Genomic DNA, 15,144 nt, shown 5'->3' with positions numbered 1-15,144 from the left:
AGCATCGAGGAAAAAATCCAACAGAAAAAAGGCAAGGGTCACTGTGCTCTGGTATGCTCCTTCTGTCAAAAAAAAAGGAGAAAATATTCTACTATTCAATTAGCTGAAAACTACAACTCTTAGATGTGTTAAGTGTTTTTAAGTAAGGTGTCCAAGGCACAGGAGCAGAGTGGGGTATGTGCAACGCTGGATCTGATCAAATGTGCATAACTGAAAAATTCTTCTGACAGAAAATACAGCCTTATCAAAACCAGAAGCGTTCTGAAGATATCAAATGTTAGGAAAGTTAAATTTTCCAGATGGAAACTGAGAAGAGAATCTGTATGTTGGAAAACTGGGTTAGTGCTAATTTTTGACTTAGATATATGTGGTCCCATATCTGGAATTTGAGCATTGTCTGGAGCCAAAAGTTTGGAGCAGGCGGAGTTTCACTATTCCTCCTTCCCCCCCATCATTTTTGGTCTCTTCTCTCCCTTTTCCTCCACCCAAAGAGGTCTAAGAGTACAAAAGAGTGAAGATGAAAAAACCCAGATTGTGTAAATATACCTACTGTTTCCCAGCAAGAGAGACTCAGAAGATAAGGAAGTGTCTGTACAAAGAGCATTAGTAGAGAGCAAGCACAGACACCTAAGCAAGCAGAAAATGTTATAGAAATGCTGGAGGACCATAAACTCACAGAAAAAAGAAAACTTCATGATTGGTCTGATCCCAAAATTGGATAAATAAATAAATTCTGTGGACTTCTTGATTAAGAGGACTTAGAAGTTATGTTTATTTTCAGACTACCTCCTAAAGTGAAAAGCAAGTGCACATTTCTGTGGGAAAGCCGCAAAAGTTTGATGGATAGAGTACTTCAAGAGGGGACTTTTGCTTAGGATACTAATGTGATAGCAATGAAGGAAGAAAGACATAGGCTTTCAGACTGGCACTGCTGCCCATGACTCGCTGACCAGAGCAAAGCCTCCAGCACAGTACCAGCTGCGGCTGGCACATGCGTGACCTCCAGTGTTTACAGATTTCATTAAAAGAAACACAAATGAAACATGATAGGCTAATGCCAGTCCCTGGATAGCTGAGCTGTGATGGATCTTATAAGCATCACTCAGCAAATATGCCAATTAGACCCTGCAGGTTATCAGTGGAAAAAATCCCACCTTTCACTGCAGCCCTCTGGCTGAAATAGCCTGTGCTGGGCCCAAGCACATGCAATAAAATGTATGGGTTTATTTTTTTTTAAACAGCACCAGAATGAACTTTCACTTTTAATAAAACAAACAATTGCTAATGGTACTTTCCCACTCTCTGTCCCTTTGGCCTTTTTTCTCCCCTTTCCTTCAAAGTCCTAGACATTTTACAAACACTTGTAAATAACCATACCCAGGCCAAAAAGAGAGTCATTCTTCATTCTAAACAGGACATCAGGGATAGTGAAAAAACAGTGTTTGTGGCTGGAATGCATTGTCCAAAGGTGGATGGAATAGAGGACATTTCTGTGTCTGGAAACAGACGCCGAGTGTTTGTTTTTAATGCAGTATGTTAGAGAACAGATTAGATAATAAAATCCTAAACAGAAGACCTCATGCTCCACTAAATCTGAAATAAACTTCGAAAAGATGTCTCAGTGAACTCCATCTCCTTGTGGGCCCCTCCAAATATTCTGAGGTCAGAGCTGCAGGTATGGATCATTTCACATCATTTGCTCAGTCAGTCACTGGGCAAGTATAAATGACCCACATACTGTGGCCTGATGTGATCAGAAACAGTAGATCTCATACTTTGGTCTTTCAGAAGGAATTAATATGCCATTGCTGAGCCATGCGTGCTCTGATCAACCATGCACTTCTAATAGAGTGTGCACATTGATCAGCCTGCCTTGCAGGAAGTATATGCAGAAATGTAAGATTCTCTGAATTATCCAAGAAATTTGGGAATCTTGTTTCCAGGTGTGATTTTGGATATTTTGTTCCAGAGAGGGTTAAGTCTCATTAAAGTTGATAAGCTCTGTTTTCATAAGTACATTACAAATTGCATTGAATTGTAATCATTAGAGCTACATTAACATGGCTTGGACCAAAAACATTTCTGGAGTTTTCAGAAAAGCAAGACATACTGAAAGAATTAACGTGGATCAACCTGAAACATTTTGATCATCCTGAAGCATTTAAAAACTGCTATTGAGTCCTTCCAATGCAGGTCATTATATTTATTGGCATTTCATTGTTTTGAAACAAAACAGAGAAAAATTAGGCTGTCCAGCAGTATAGTGCATTGTTTTAAAACTTATGGTTCCTTGTTAGTTTTGGATGAATAATAAAAGCAAGCTGAGTTTTGTTCCTGCTTCATTAGTGAGTTTTGTTCCTTGGAACTCTATTTAACAACAAATATAGTAAATCCATTGTTTTTAGACCAACAGTTAGATGAGTAGTTCTTCTGTTAAGTAGAGTTAGTTGAAGTATTTTGAGCAGAGCATCCCTCCACCCCCACACTTTCTCATATCAAAAATGGGTCTGTTTCAATATTATAAACATTTTCCATTTAAATGGATCCTTTCCAGTGGAATTTTCCACAGAAGTCACGAAATGGAGAGCAGAAAACCTGCAGCATTTTGTCCAAAGCTGACATGATGCTTGGTGTCTGCACTGTGGCACAGGGACCGTGCAGGGACACACTGTGCAATCCTGCCCTGCAGCCGCTCGCATGGCCTGACCCATGGATGAAGGGTGGCAAAGGGCAGCCAGGAGACCTCATGGACCATGGGGCACCGCAGGCCCTTGTGGGAAAAGGATATGCCAAGAATAAGGTCAAACCAAAAACTGAAGGCAGCTTTTCAGCATTTCTAAACCTATGATTTTCTTTAAAAAATAAACTCAGTTAAATTTTATTTCAACTGCTTGTCCCAACTGTTTGTTTGTCCTTAGCGATGAAATTACATTTTTCCCATGGGAAGGACATTATATTTTTCTGTACCCTTTAATGTCAGTCACTCTACTGCCTTAAATTTCATTGAGCCATCATAAGCATAGCCTTAAACACCTTCCAAAGCCTCTATTCATAATGCTTTTGGCTTCTTTTATGGTGGCTTAAATTTTCTACACATCTGCTGCATTCCTACCTGGACCACAGCAGTGCATATCAAACCAAAATAAGATGGTCCAATCTGACAAATGTAAACTGAAGTCACCAAAAAGAAAAAAAAAGTGTGGGAAGTAAGAGAAAGTTTAGACATCAAAGAATGACCATTTCCTGACTTTAGGCCTACCTTTCAGAGCTTTGCAAGCAGAAAATCTCTGCTCACTTTGACAGTCTTATCTTAAGCTGTTACAGCTCAGATTCACATGGCCCATATTCCATCTGATTCTGTGGGTTTTAGTGTTTTTTCTACCAGCTAAAGTACTTTGTCCATAGAAACCCAAGGGCTGAGAAGCTCAGGTGGAATTTGGAAAAAATCTTTGATTAATTAAAGATTTCTGTAGAACATCTGCTTTCCTTGGTGTTTGCTGGTTTTTTTTTCTTTCTGATTCCTTGTGGTAGGCTAGAAGTCTGAAACACCCTATTTCTGCTTGTGAGAAAGTTGTTCTTTTTGGTAAATAATTGCTATTTCCCATTGAAACTTTAAGTTACTTTATTGAAGATAGCCATAAAACTCTGATCCTAGTTTCCATTCACTGCTTTTCCTGGAAACAGGAGGATGACCTGATGGGGTCAGTAATTCTCAGTACCCTAGAAGTTGTGTACCACTGGCCATGAGTGAGAGAGCCAGTGGCCTGTGGCAGGAACAAGAGCTAAACAAGGAATGAGGCACATGGGCACATGATTCATGGAATCACCCTTTCCCATGGTGAAACACAGCAGCCTACCTCCGTACTGTGCTTGTGATTCACCTCCATTGACATCCTTGCATGGAGTCAAGGGCGGAAGGGGAATGAGCAGAGGCTGGGCCCTTCATTTAGCATTCAGAACTCCTGAATGGAAAGGAAGGGTGTAGGGAATAAGGATTTCCAAAGAGGCAGAGAATGCTGTTATTTTTGGCCTTCTCCAAAATTTCCACGAGGAGAACAACTTTCAGCTGAGTATGCGTCAGGAGCTCAAATAGGAGGCCTGACTCCATATCAGACTTCTCAAAACGTTCACTTCTCAGGTTATTAAGTTTGGTCTTTGCCCTCTCGAGACCCATGAAATGAATCAATGTCTCCTGCCAACCACCAAGGGATTTGCTGTCTTCATGCCTCATTAAGACATCAAAAACTAACCAGTGAGGTGAGAGTTTCTCTGTCATGGATTGCACAATGCTCCAAACACTAATGCTCTGTGTACAGAAATAATATCCTGAAGGCAAATCTCTTCACACTGATGTTGTTACATTTTCTAGCCACTAACGCTCTTTAATATCCCAGTTTATACTTAAAAGCCGACGCATATGTAAATGCTGGTTTGCCTGCAAAGTATGTGGGCAGGCAGCTGAATTTTGGCAGAAGCTGTGTGAAAATGCCAAAAATCCTCAGCTGGTACAGATGCTGTACAGACTGAATCCTCTGAAAATGTCAGTATCATACACAAGAATATATTACTGCCACTGTTGTAACTGTGGGACAATTTGATTAAAAATTTTGTCCCAAACCTTCCCTTGGGTATTCTTCAAAACCTTTTCCTTTGGGAAAAAGTTACTTAGCTCTCATACTATGAGAACTGGGCAGGAAAAGTCAAGTTAGTGTTGATATCTCTCTTGAAACCTAGTGATCATGAAGTTCTGTCAGCAATTTCTCTTTCTGCAATTTGTAAATCTGAAGTAAGTTGGCATCACTGTTCACATCTGAAAAAACCACATAGTCTGCATGAAGCTAATGTTACCTTCAAATATGCAGAGCAACTTGCTAAAAGATGTTCTGAAGAAGTCATTAACTCAGCAAATTAGTGATACAATTGTGATTAACAGCATCTGGAAATAGACCAAAGGTTAACTGGGAATTTCCTCCCCCACATCAGGACCTGCAAGTTTAGGAGTATTTGATTCAGTCCTTTTCATGAGCTCAGCAAAGCCGGGCAACCTTTCAGAGAAGGGTGATGTACTATGCACAATTAAACCACTGGATTCTTTCCATTAACTTCAAAAACTATTGGAAAGCACTTCATACAGATTGGTTTTGCATGGCAGTTCTGCAGTGCTCTCTCATCAGTGTATGTAGAACAGATATATTTTCCTCAGGAAACTTGTTGGCATGAAAATCTGGCCCGGGATAGCTCCAGGAACTAAAGCTAGAAGCCTTTGAGAGTTGTTAGCAGCCCATAATTTCAGTCTCATATCTCACACTTATCACTTATTACTTCCTTCAGAACAGAGACTTGATTTTGAACTTGGACTTACTTCAGACCAGTCCTGTTCCCCCAGTGTAACAAACATCCTCCAGCACCACCAGAATCTCAGAGCAGAAACTCTTGAGCCACCATGCTTATGTACAGCCTCCTACTGCAGTGATCAGTGGCTCCACATTTAAGTATTAACATGTAAGCATTACAGGTTACTGTCTTGAGTCTCAGCAAGTGGACACTGGCAATGAAGAAACTGACTTCACACTACTTGGTCTTTCATTACTTTCACCCATCACCTACAAAGATGCTGAGGAAAGCCAGGAAGTGGTTAAGATGATTTTTACTTGTATTGCCATGGTAAATCTATATTTGTCTGTTAATTTCCAGAAAATCAGCTACATTTTTTTCTGGTCATTCCCCAATCTACACTACAGCGTCTGATAAGCTCAAGCCCTGGGTCAGACTTGTGAAGCTCAAGGATATCTGACTGATCCCACAGCAGGATTGACCAACTCAGCAGACTGTGTGGCAACAATTATCTAGCAATTTGGGATAGTGCCTAAGTCTATGTGCAGAGAACAGCAGGAGAGACTCCCAAGCATAGCCAGGGCTGAAAAGTCTCATTCAACTGCCAACAAGAAGGAAACAAATAAGCTTTAGATACTGCTGACCCCTTACTGGAAATGTCTGGGGAACAAGCCTACAGGTAGGACAGGTTTTTCTCATTAAAATAGAAACTCCACTTTCTGCTGAAGTGGAGAAATACATGTTTTTGTTTAAATTCTCTATGCAAAAGTGTTTTGTTTGGTTATTTGTTGGTAGTTTACTTTTGTGAAAAGAGAACACTGCAAATTTTCATTCCATATCTATCACAGCCATGCAGAAGACAAGGGTGTATGGGATAGGACATATATCCAGCATTTTCTATGGCCAAGAGTAGTCAGCCTACAGCCTGCACAATTCCTGTGTTACTGCACATAGGGCCAGCTAGTCCTTCATGGGAGGCCCTGCTGGGGGCATGACCAAGGCACATATCCTGCAGAAGCCTAGCACAAGGCAGTTGGAGAAAGGAGATAACTATGCCTCTTTGAAAGCTTTGCAACAACATACATTGTGTAGGTCTAGGTTCTCTGGTTCTGTCATGTTACAAGGTTTCATATAAGCAAAACCTAAAGCCTACTGCTCCTCTCTAACTCTTTGTAGGAACTATGAAAAACTGTTCATCTGTATAATGTAGCATGTCCCACCATAAAATACTGATTTTATTACAGTCAGCTTTAGAAAACATTTTTAACATCACATTTTGAAATGTTTTAGTTGCAGCCTTCCTTTCAAAGTACTTTACTCAATGTAAATCAAAGACCTGGAGACTGAAGTACTGCAGGTTCCTAGAGCTTAGCACCAGCCTGGAAAGGCAGAGGAGTTGCCTTAAGCTGCTTGATGCAGACAAAAAAGTCATTGCTGATCTCAGAGAGGTTGTATGAAATGCCCTGTTCCCCCATGTCCCATTTCCATTTTGGGGAGTAAAGGGTGGACATAGATTCCAGCCCCAGAGAGGAACAGGGATTTGAAACCTGTCTTTCCCATCAGCATTTTTTTGTCAGCTCACTGAGCCACTCCTCATCCAGCATGCTGGTTTGAGGTTGACTCCTGAAGCATCAAGCCCTCCTGTGCAGTGAACAGGCAGAGCACTCACTGAACCTGGGGCTGGCAGCTCCATTAGGCGCCTGCAAATACCATAATGTTGTTACAATATGAGGCTTTTTGTGGCTGGATGCCAAAGTCTACTGGCTTACCCTTCACTGTAGTGAGGATAAGAAAAGCTAACATTTCACTCAACCATCAGAAACATGAATTGACCTTGATAAGTAGATGAGTGGAATTTTTCAAATTTGGAGTAATTAATAGTCAGTGACTTCATGATCACTGGTGGTATTGGAAGGTTTAAATAATCAATCTTCATAAAACTCCTAATCTTTGCCTGACAGGCACTATATACAGTGTGTGGAATATTAATATTGCATTCAGTTCTGGACAGCTCAGTAACAGTAGTGAGAACAAATTGGAAGGAATTCAGAGAAGCACAGCAAAATGATGGAGCAGCTAGAGAGACTGATTTATGTGGGGTTATATCAAAAGAACCATGTCTTCTGTCTTGGCCAAAATGCAAGGGAGAAAGGGTGATCTGCAGAGTCATAAGAGCATCTTTGAGTGTCTGGAGGGAATGCACTACAGGAGGAAAGTAAATTACTTGGAATTCTCTCAGGGTGTCGAGTTGGGATCAGTAGAAGGAATTAAGTAACTGACAGTTAAGGCAGAACATCAAGAAAGTCTTGTTTCTCTGTTATCTCCCAGATCAGCTGAGGAAAATATATCTCCCAGCACTGAAAGTAAGTGGTGGGTAAAACATTAAAGGCTAATGAGGAGAAAAGGAAAAATTAAGAGAAATAAGAAGAAACTGACAATATATAATGTCCCAGAAAATCTGAACATCTTGAGGAGTCAAGAGATTCTTCAGTGTGGGAAGGGAAGAGAATATCAAGAACCAGCAGGGAGGTGTTGAAAAATGATGAGAGATTTGGAAGAGACCCACAAGTCATTTCCCAGCCACTGACCCAGAGAGAGACAGCAAAGTTTGGCCAGGGCTGGGATACATACTCCCTGAGTGTCCTGACTCAAGGTCAAACCTTGCTATCAAACAAGCCTGAACTAAAGGTCTGGGCTCCAGAAGGACAGCCAAAATCTGAATCTTAAGCGTTCATGTCTGACTCATGTCTAGTTTAAGGTGACTGTTTTGCATATTTTACAAGGAAGAGAAATGATATATCCAAGATGGGGACTTCTGTCCTCTGTCAATCCCTCCTCCCTGACAGTGATAGGAACTTGTAGTGCAGTCAAAACCCCCAACATAACACATAGTGGGAAGGGAGCACGCACTTCTCTTTGGCAAACTTGCTATCTAGAAACATGTGTGCAGAGGATCACCCACCAAGGGTCTGTGCTCTGTCTTGGAAGGGAGGGCTTTCTTCAACAGGACAGCAAGTTTCTCTGGAAGGGGATGAGTGGAAATCATGTACAAACAAGAGATCAAACAGGCCTCTTGCATACTGGCCAGAAGGCAAAGGTTTAGTCACCCCAATTTAGTAGGAGGATTGGGATACACATGACCTCTGCACAGCCACCATTTGTAAGGAAAATGCATACATCCAGGCAGCTGTTCAAGCCAGAACTTCACATCCCCAGTGGTACACCTCATCACTGCTCTCTGATTGCAGCTTTCCTTGTGGGGAGAGAGAGATACACAGTGAAACTGTGATGGGAAGGTGCTGTCCCATCTGCTTAGTGCCCTTTTTTCCTTTTAGATTTAGGAAATTTTAACAAACATCTCTTAAGAAAAAGGCATTTTGAAAATGAACCTCAAATCCCTCTTTCATATTCTGAAGTTCTCAAGTATTAATGCTGACTGTGGATTCAGTTCTATCATACTTCAAGCAGAATATTATTCCTTCCATTTTCTGCTGAATGTTACAGAATTTTTTCTCAGCCCTTCACCATCACTGGAGAAAGAAATTGTATTTTAACCTCTGAAATGATGCAGCCTAAGTCCTGCCGGATCGAGGTCTCATGGTTCCAGGGTGATATTCTTTGGCATAATGAGCTCAGCAACATGGCCCTCCTCAGAAAGAGGACCATGGCTTCTCACACCTCCTTCCCTCCCTGGGACACGAACTACTTTTTTTTAATGAAAATATACTTTTTCTTTTACTAAAGGGGGCTGGTAGTAACTCACGTTCCTCCCCTGTCCTTTCACACACGAGAGCATGTCGTTATGGACAGTTACCTCCCAAATGCTCCTTGATATATCCCCAAAAGCAACAAGGCTGTGATCTCCTGCCACTGTAAGCAGTGCAGTGATCAGCAAATATTGCTGATGAAAGCAGTTCATGGCCCACACACATTCCTCTTCAGTGACACTCAGGCCAGCCGAGCCAGGCACATGCTGTACTGAGGAGACTTAATATGGATCCTGACACAATTGGACACTTTTCCCATTCCCAGCATCAAAATTTAGGCATAGAAGCACTTTGAACCCCCCAAAATGGAAAACCATTGTATGGATATTTCACCCAAAGTAACTTTTCTCTGTACAATTTACACAGCTAATGAAGTCATGCTGGTGAAAAGACTAGGGAGTCCTCACTGGATCTGATGTGATTTACATCAACATATAGAAAACAATTTTATTTAAGCGACAGTCAACTGACTCTGGTGACATGGCTCATATCACTTTCTCACTAGATCATGGAGTGGAATTTGAGCACATAAAGTTAGGGTTAATTAGGACAGAGCTCCTCACCATGAATTCCCATGCTTTTGGGACCACTTGTAAGTAGAACCACAAAAGCCAGAGTATTTGAAATAGCCCCTTGCTGTTGAATGCAACGTAACAGCTCATTTTGGTTTTGGCTGTTAGATTTTGCTTGTGCCCTCAGGTTAAAAAAAAAGATGAAAGAGTAATCTGACTTGTAATCTCTTCCAACTAGAGATAAAGCAAAGCAGAAGAGGAAACTGATCTGGACACAGACAGTCATTTAATTAATTGAACATTACAGAAGAGATGTTTATAACATTTTCCTGCCCTTCTTCACTTGTGTTACCAGCCTATTGCTTTTCAAAAATTCATCCCAGGGGCTCTTCTTCTGGAGGCAGCAGCTGTAGATTCTGCAGCAGTGTTTCCCATCACCTCACTGCAGAGCAACCCACACACACGAAGCCAAGTAATGCTGATTTCCAGCCACAGCTGAAGTAGGATCAAAGCTTCGGTGATCAAAATACAATAGGAGTTTGCCCATAACACCATCTGTGTTGGCTGAAATATATAACCCATTACCAGCCATATATCACTTGATATCTTGATCCAGCAGCGTACCAAAGGGACTTTCTTGCTGGATAAGTAGTCCCACTGATTTTAGCGGGACTACTTAAGCATGTTCTATAAAGAGATGTGCCTAAGCATTTCTCTGGAGCAAACCTGACACCTTTAGTTCATCAGCAAAGTCTTTTCATTCTGGTATGGTGACAGTGTTTAAATGAATTGATGCTAATTTGCATTAGCTAGCAGATTAAAACTCAATTTAAACCTTTCTTTGATTAGGATTGTGATTATGACAGAGACTATTTTTTGCTCTAAGATTTAAGGTTTGACTTTTAGCTGAGGTTAAAAGCCCACCTCCACGCATGATACACAGAGAAAGCCATAGGAGTGCCCCAAAGGAAGTCAGCTGGAAGGCTGTCACTCACTGCTTCTGCCCAGGGACATGCTTACCTGGGGCCAGTGGGTGCTGTCTTTTATGCCACAAGTGTGACCAGTTTGCCTTGTAGCAATGGCACTTCTGCAGTAAGCACTATGTTGGGAGTCTCATTTTGTGCATTTTGATTACCAGTGTATTAGTTGGTACATCTTGAACAAAACAGTCTTGGCTTCCATCAGTCTTAAAATGTAAGTTAAATATATAAAGGCAATATCTACCAAAACCTGGTGGATTTTACACTGAGGCAAATCAGATGCATTGCCTTGTGCACAAATGGTCCTGACCTTGGGGAAAGTCTGGTCAAGCTTCGAACCATTTCACTCCTTAATCTTTTTATTAGATGCCGTAATCACTAGAAATCACCAGCACACCTATGCTGCAGTTACACCCCAGCTTCACCTGATCACCACGGACAAAGAGTGAGGCAGTATGGACCTCTAATTCCACTGAACTGTGTAACATGTTACTTTTGGCCTCCCATATTAAAACCTTTTAAACTCTGCAGCAAGCTTTAAAACAATCACATTTCCTCAGGGCTGCCAGAAGCAAACGTAAATACAGGAGTTCAAAAGAAGAATCCAGTTTTCACAGCTGCATCTTAGTTAAATTAAAAAAAAAAAAAAAAAGAAAAAGACAAAAAAGAAGAAAGACAAACTGACCTAAAAGCTTTTGAAAATACAGACCAGGGCAGACAAAAGTAATTGTTCTAAAGCTGTTCTGGATGTTTTAGGAGCTCTATCATTTCCAGATTTGAAAAACTATTTTTTCTCTAAGAAACCATCATTTTCAAGTCATATAGGACTTAAAAATATCGTGGCTAGAACTATTATTAGGGCTGCAAGAGGAAATAAAATATACCACAGTTAGGAAAACATGCCATTTTGGCTATAATGTATAACTAATTGATTTTTGAGCATTGCCTAATTGTGTGACACTGGTTAACCAAACAACAATGCATTTTTTCGCAGGCTCCGATATTAGCTCAGACCATTCTGTGACCTCCCCCTGTTGAGAGACACATCGTATTTTTGATCATAAATTTAACAGGGTAAGGGCTGGAAAAGCGATTCCTGCTTTGTTTTTGCATTTTAACTGAGGTTAAAAAATTCTCGCTGTTGTCATTTATATAGGGAGTAATATATTGTAGTGAGAGCCGTGGCTCGGAGAAATGTGGATACCAAAGCTGTGCTGCAGAGCTTCATGTTTACTTAGACACAGAAGTGGATTGGAATTGTGAGTAGAGTCATGCTTAAGCCATGGTTAAATTCAACTTTGATGGCTTCACTGAGTTGATTCCTCAAATTAATTTGAGGAACTGAGAATATACTATTAGAAAAAAATAAGTGAAATGCTATTTTTGATGTGAAAATCTTTAGGTGTTCAAAATACTCTCTCTCTTCCTTCATATCATGGATGCTGAGCAGAGTATATCATCTCAGACAAACCAATTTCCACAGAGAAATGTGTATTTGTGATGACAAAAACTGTACAGATTTATATATTAACTACATTTTAAGGAATAAAACTTTGAGAAAGATTAAAATTTTGCAGTAGCATAGTCTAAAATACAGGGTTTTATTTTCTAAAATTGTTATTGGTCCCTAAAGTTCATTAAATTATTATTTAAAAAAATCAGGAGAAAAAAAGGAAAGAAAATATATTATCCTACAAAACATTTTTTTACATCTTATATTGGGGAACCTAAAAATAATCACAAGCACTTCAATGGGATTTGAAAACATAATGTTTCTGTTTGGCCAATCAACTAAGAAACTGATATTCCTAGTTTCATGAGGGAGACGCTGATAGGATTTAAAGCATCATTTGCTTTGGATTGCGTGCCAAGGAACTAACCTGCTGAATTTCAACGCACAGTTTTACAGTCTGCTGTGCAGTTTTGTGTTGATATTCCACTGAGAAGAAGAGATGGGTAAGTTACTGTTTGTAAATAGACTACGAAGGGAATTTTGGTCTCTTTTTGGAGACTATTTTCTAATAAAATAAACAGCTCATAATGCATTTCTCAATATCAGTTTGAAATATATTTTTTGATTTTCTTGGAACTGAGCATTTTCAGTAAGCAGCTAGTTACCTGGGCTATAGAGTAGTGTTACAAATACAGGGACTGCTTTGGTGAAAGGAAAAGGTTTCCCATTTAGAGAAACATAATTTTTATGGCCCCGTACACAAGTCTCTGAGCAAAAACAGTGCTTACACATTCAGTGGCTCTCTCACTGTGCTTAACTCCACTGATTTGTTTTTGTTTGCTGATAAGGAACTGGAGAAGTGAAGGGAGTAACTGATGATCTCCAATGCAGATTCCCATTTCACAAGCTGGTGGGTAAATAAAAACCCATCCTAGTGACCAATGGGAAAAGGGGGGAAAAAAAGGACCAAGGGAAAAAGGGAAAAAAAGGAAAAGGGAAGGAAAAAAGAAAGAAGAAGCAGACACCAATGTGTTCATCACAGGCTGAGTTTGTTCATGATAGTAACTCAACAACTGTATGCATTTGACCAAGTGAATTCTCTAAAGGGAAGAGTCCAAAACACTGAGGTAAAATGAAATTCTAGAATGCCTATATTTTATATTTGATTGCTTTGCCATGTGTTCTTCTGCTTTGTTCTTTGTGTGTGTGTGTGAATCCTCAGTATTTATGATGAAACTGGACTGTGAAGATGGAGGGTGCGTTCTTGAAATGGTTTGTGGGAAACTGTCTGTTTGTCATGTTATTGAAAGCTACCTGGCCACATCCCAGGTCCTGACTTGGAAACATGCCATAAGGAGTCTTCCTGGCTTTTCCTCAATTATTTCCCTCAGTGATAATGAAGAAGAAAAAGGAAGAGTGATGTGCTGAATGTAAGGTGCATTCGCCGCCCATCAGCATTGGCTGCAGCACACACAGCACGCACTTCAACAGAATGCAATGTAATGGTCTGATCCAACTGGGAAAAGACCATAAAACTCCACTGCAAACACTTGTATAAACAGGACTTTTTTTTGATGAAATTGAAACCATATTTTGCCTTGTCGTTAGAAAAACAAATCTGAAGAGATAGTTATATGTCGAATAACCTTAGAGTTTTTCAGAGCCAAGAAATCAGCTGCTGGCTTGAACAGTTGGATGGCAATGTGAAACATACTGAGCCAGGCCAATTCTCTTAGTGTTCTATGGCTCAGCAGCATATTCAGGTTTTGATTTTGCCCTCCATCACAGCCATTGAGGCCTTCTTGGGACCAGAAGGTATGAAACTGTTCCTCTTTCCTCAAAGGTTTCATTAAACAAAAGAGGAATTCCCAGGAACTGTTGACAATACAGGGCAAATGACACACAGGTAAACCTTCCTATAGTGTCAGGAGACTGGTGGCACAGCATCAGTAAATAAGCCTGTGCTATATAGTGTACACATTTTATAGAAACCAGCAGCATACTTGGTGGTGTCAGCTATGAGCTTCTCTCCAGTGATGTAATTTTTGCTTACAGTTTACTGGTTGTCAAAAACCAATTCTGACTACAAGGCAAGGGATGAGCACAAGAGGGGCGATCTGACACAGCAGCTGCCCCTCACCAGAACGTGGCTCATTTCATCACTTGTGTCTTTTGCCATCTACCCCCTAACAGGGGCTGGAGCTGAGGCAGCCCTGAGGAAGATTTCCTTATTCAGGAAGTTAGGAAGTGCAAAAGACACATTTTGAGCTTTCCAGAGATTTTTGGCAAAGTGGGCACCCAGATCACAGTCCTGCCTGCTGTGATTTACACAAATACATCTCCCGTGTCTGTCAGTGCAGGCACCTTTGTCCAGAGCCATAAAGTATGTGTACAGTAAATTAGCATCTCATTAAATAAATACACTGGGTCTCTTAAACACCTTGCTCAAAAGGAAGTATGTAAGATGTGTCACATTATCCGCACCTTATCCACACTGCTATGATGAGGTGTGACTGCCTGCAAATGGAGCAAGAACAAGGTCTCAAAGGAGTTTTAGTATTGCAGTATTTTTCTATTTCAGTAGCACCTAAAGGCCCTGGATGAGATACAGGTCCCTGTCCAGAAAAGCTTACCATCTTAGGGGAGACAAAGAGAAACTGAGAAATGGATAAATAAGTAACTTGCCACAGATTATAGAGCACACAACAGTAAAGGCAGAAAGAAAATCCAGACACAGGCAGTCCCATCCCATATCCTGATAACTAATTAGGATTAACAGATTGCTAACACCTGAGGCCTGCTGCTCTTTGCTTTTGTCACTGCGGCACCCTCACTGCAGTCAGATGTTTTTTGGCAGAACAACTTATTGTGAGATGTTGGCTCACATGTGGCAATGAGAAATGTCCAGTGATCCACAACAGTCAGGCAATCAAATGCCCTTTTAAATTGTGACTTTAGTGCCTGGGATTTTTGGATATTCATCTTTATTTCTGCAAGCTGCTTCTACTGAGATCCAAAACTTTTATCTAGGTCCTTTCAAGGATCCAGCTGGTATTGTGTATGAAGTTACTGACCCACCTGTAACTCCTTCCAATGAG

This window comes from Lepidothrix coronata, unplaced genomic scaffold, assembly GCF_001604755.1.
Source record: "Lepidothrix coronata isolate B3197 unplaced genomic scaffold, Lepidothrix_coronata-1.0 Scaffold8, whole genome shotgun sequence".
Taxonomy (NCBI): Eukaryota; Metazoa; Chordata; class Aves; order Passeriformes; family Pipridae; genus Lepidothrix; species Lepidothrix coronata.
Note: the sequence above shows the minus strand (reverse complement) of the source record.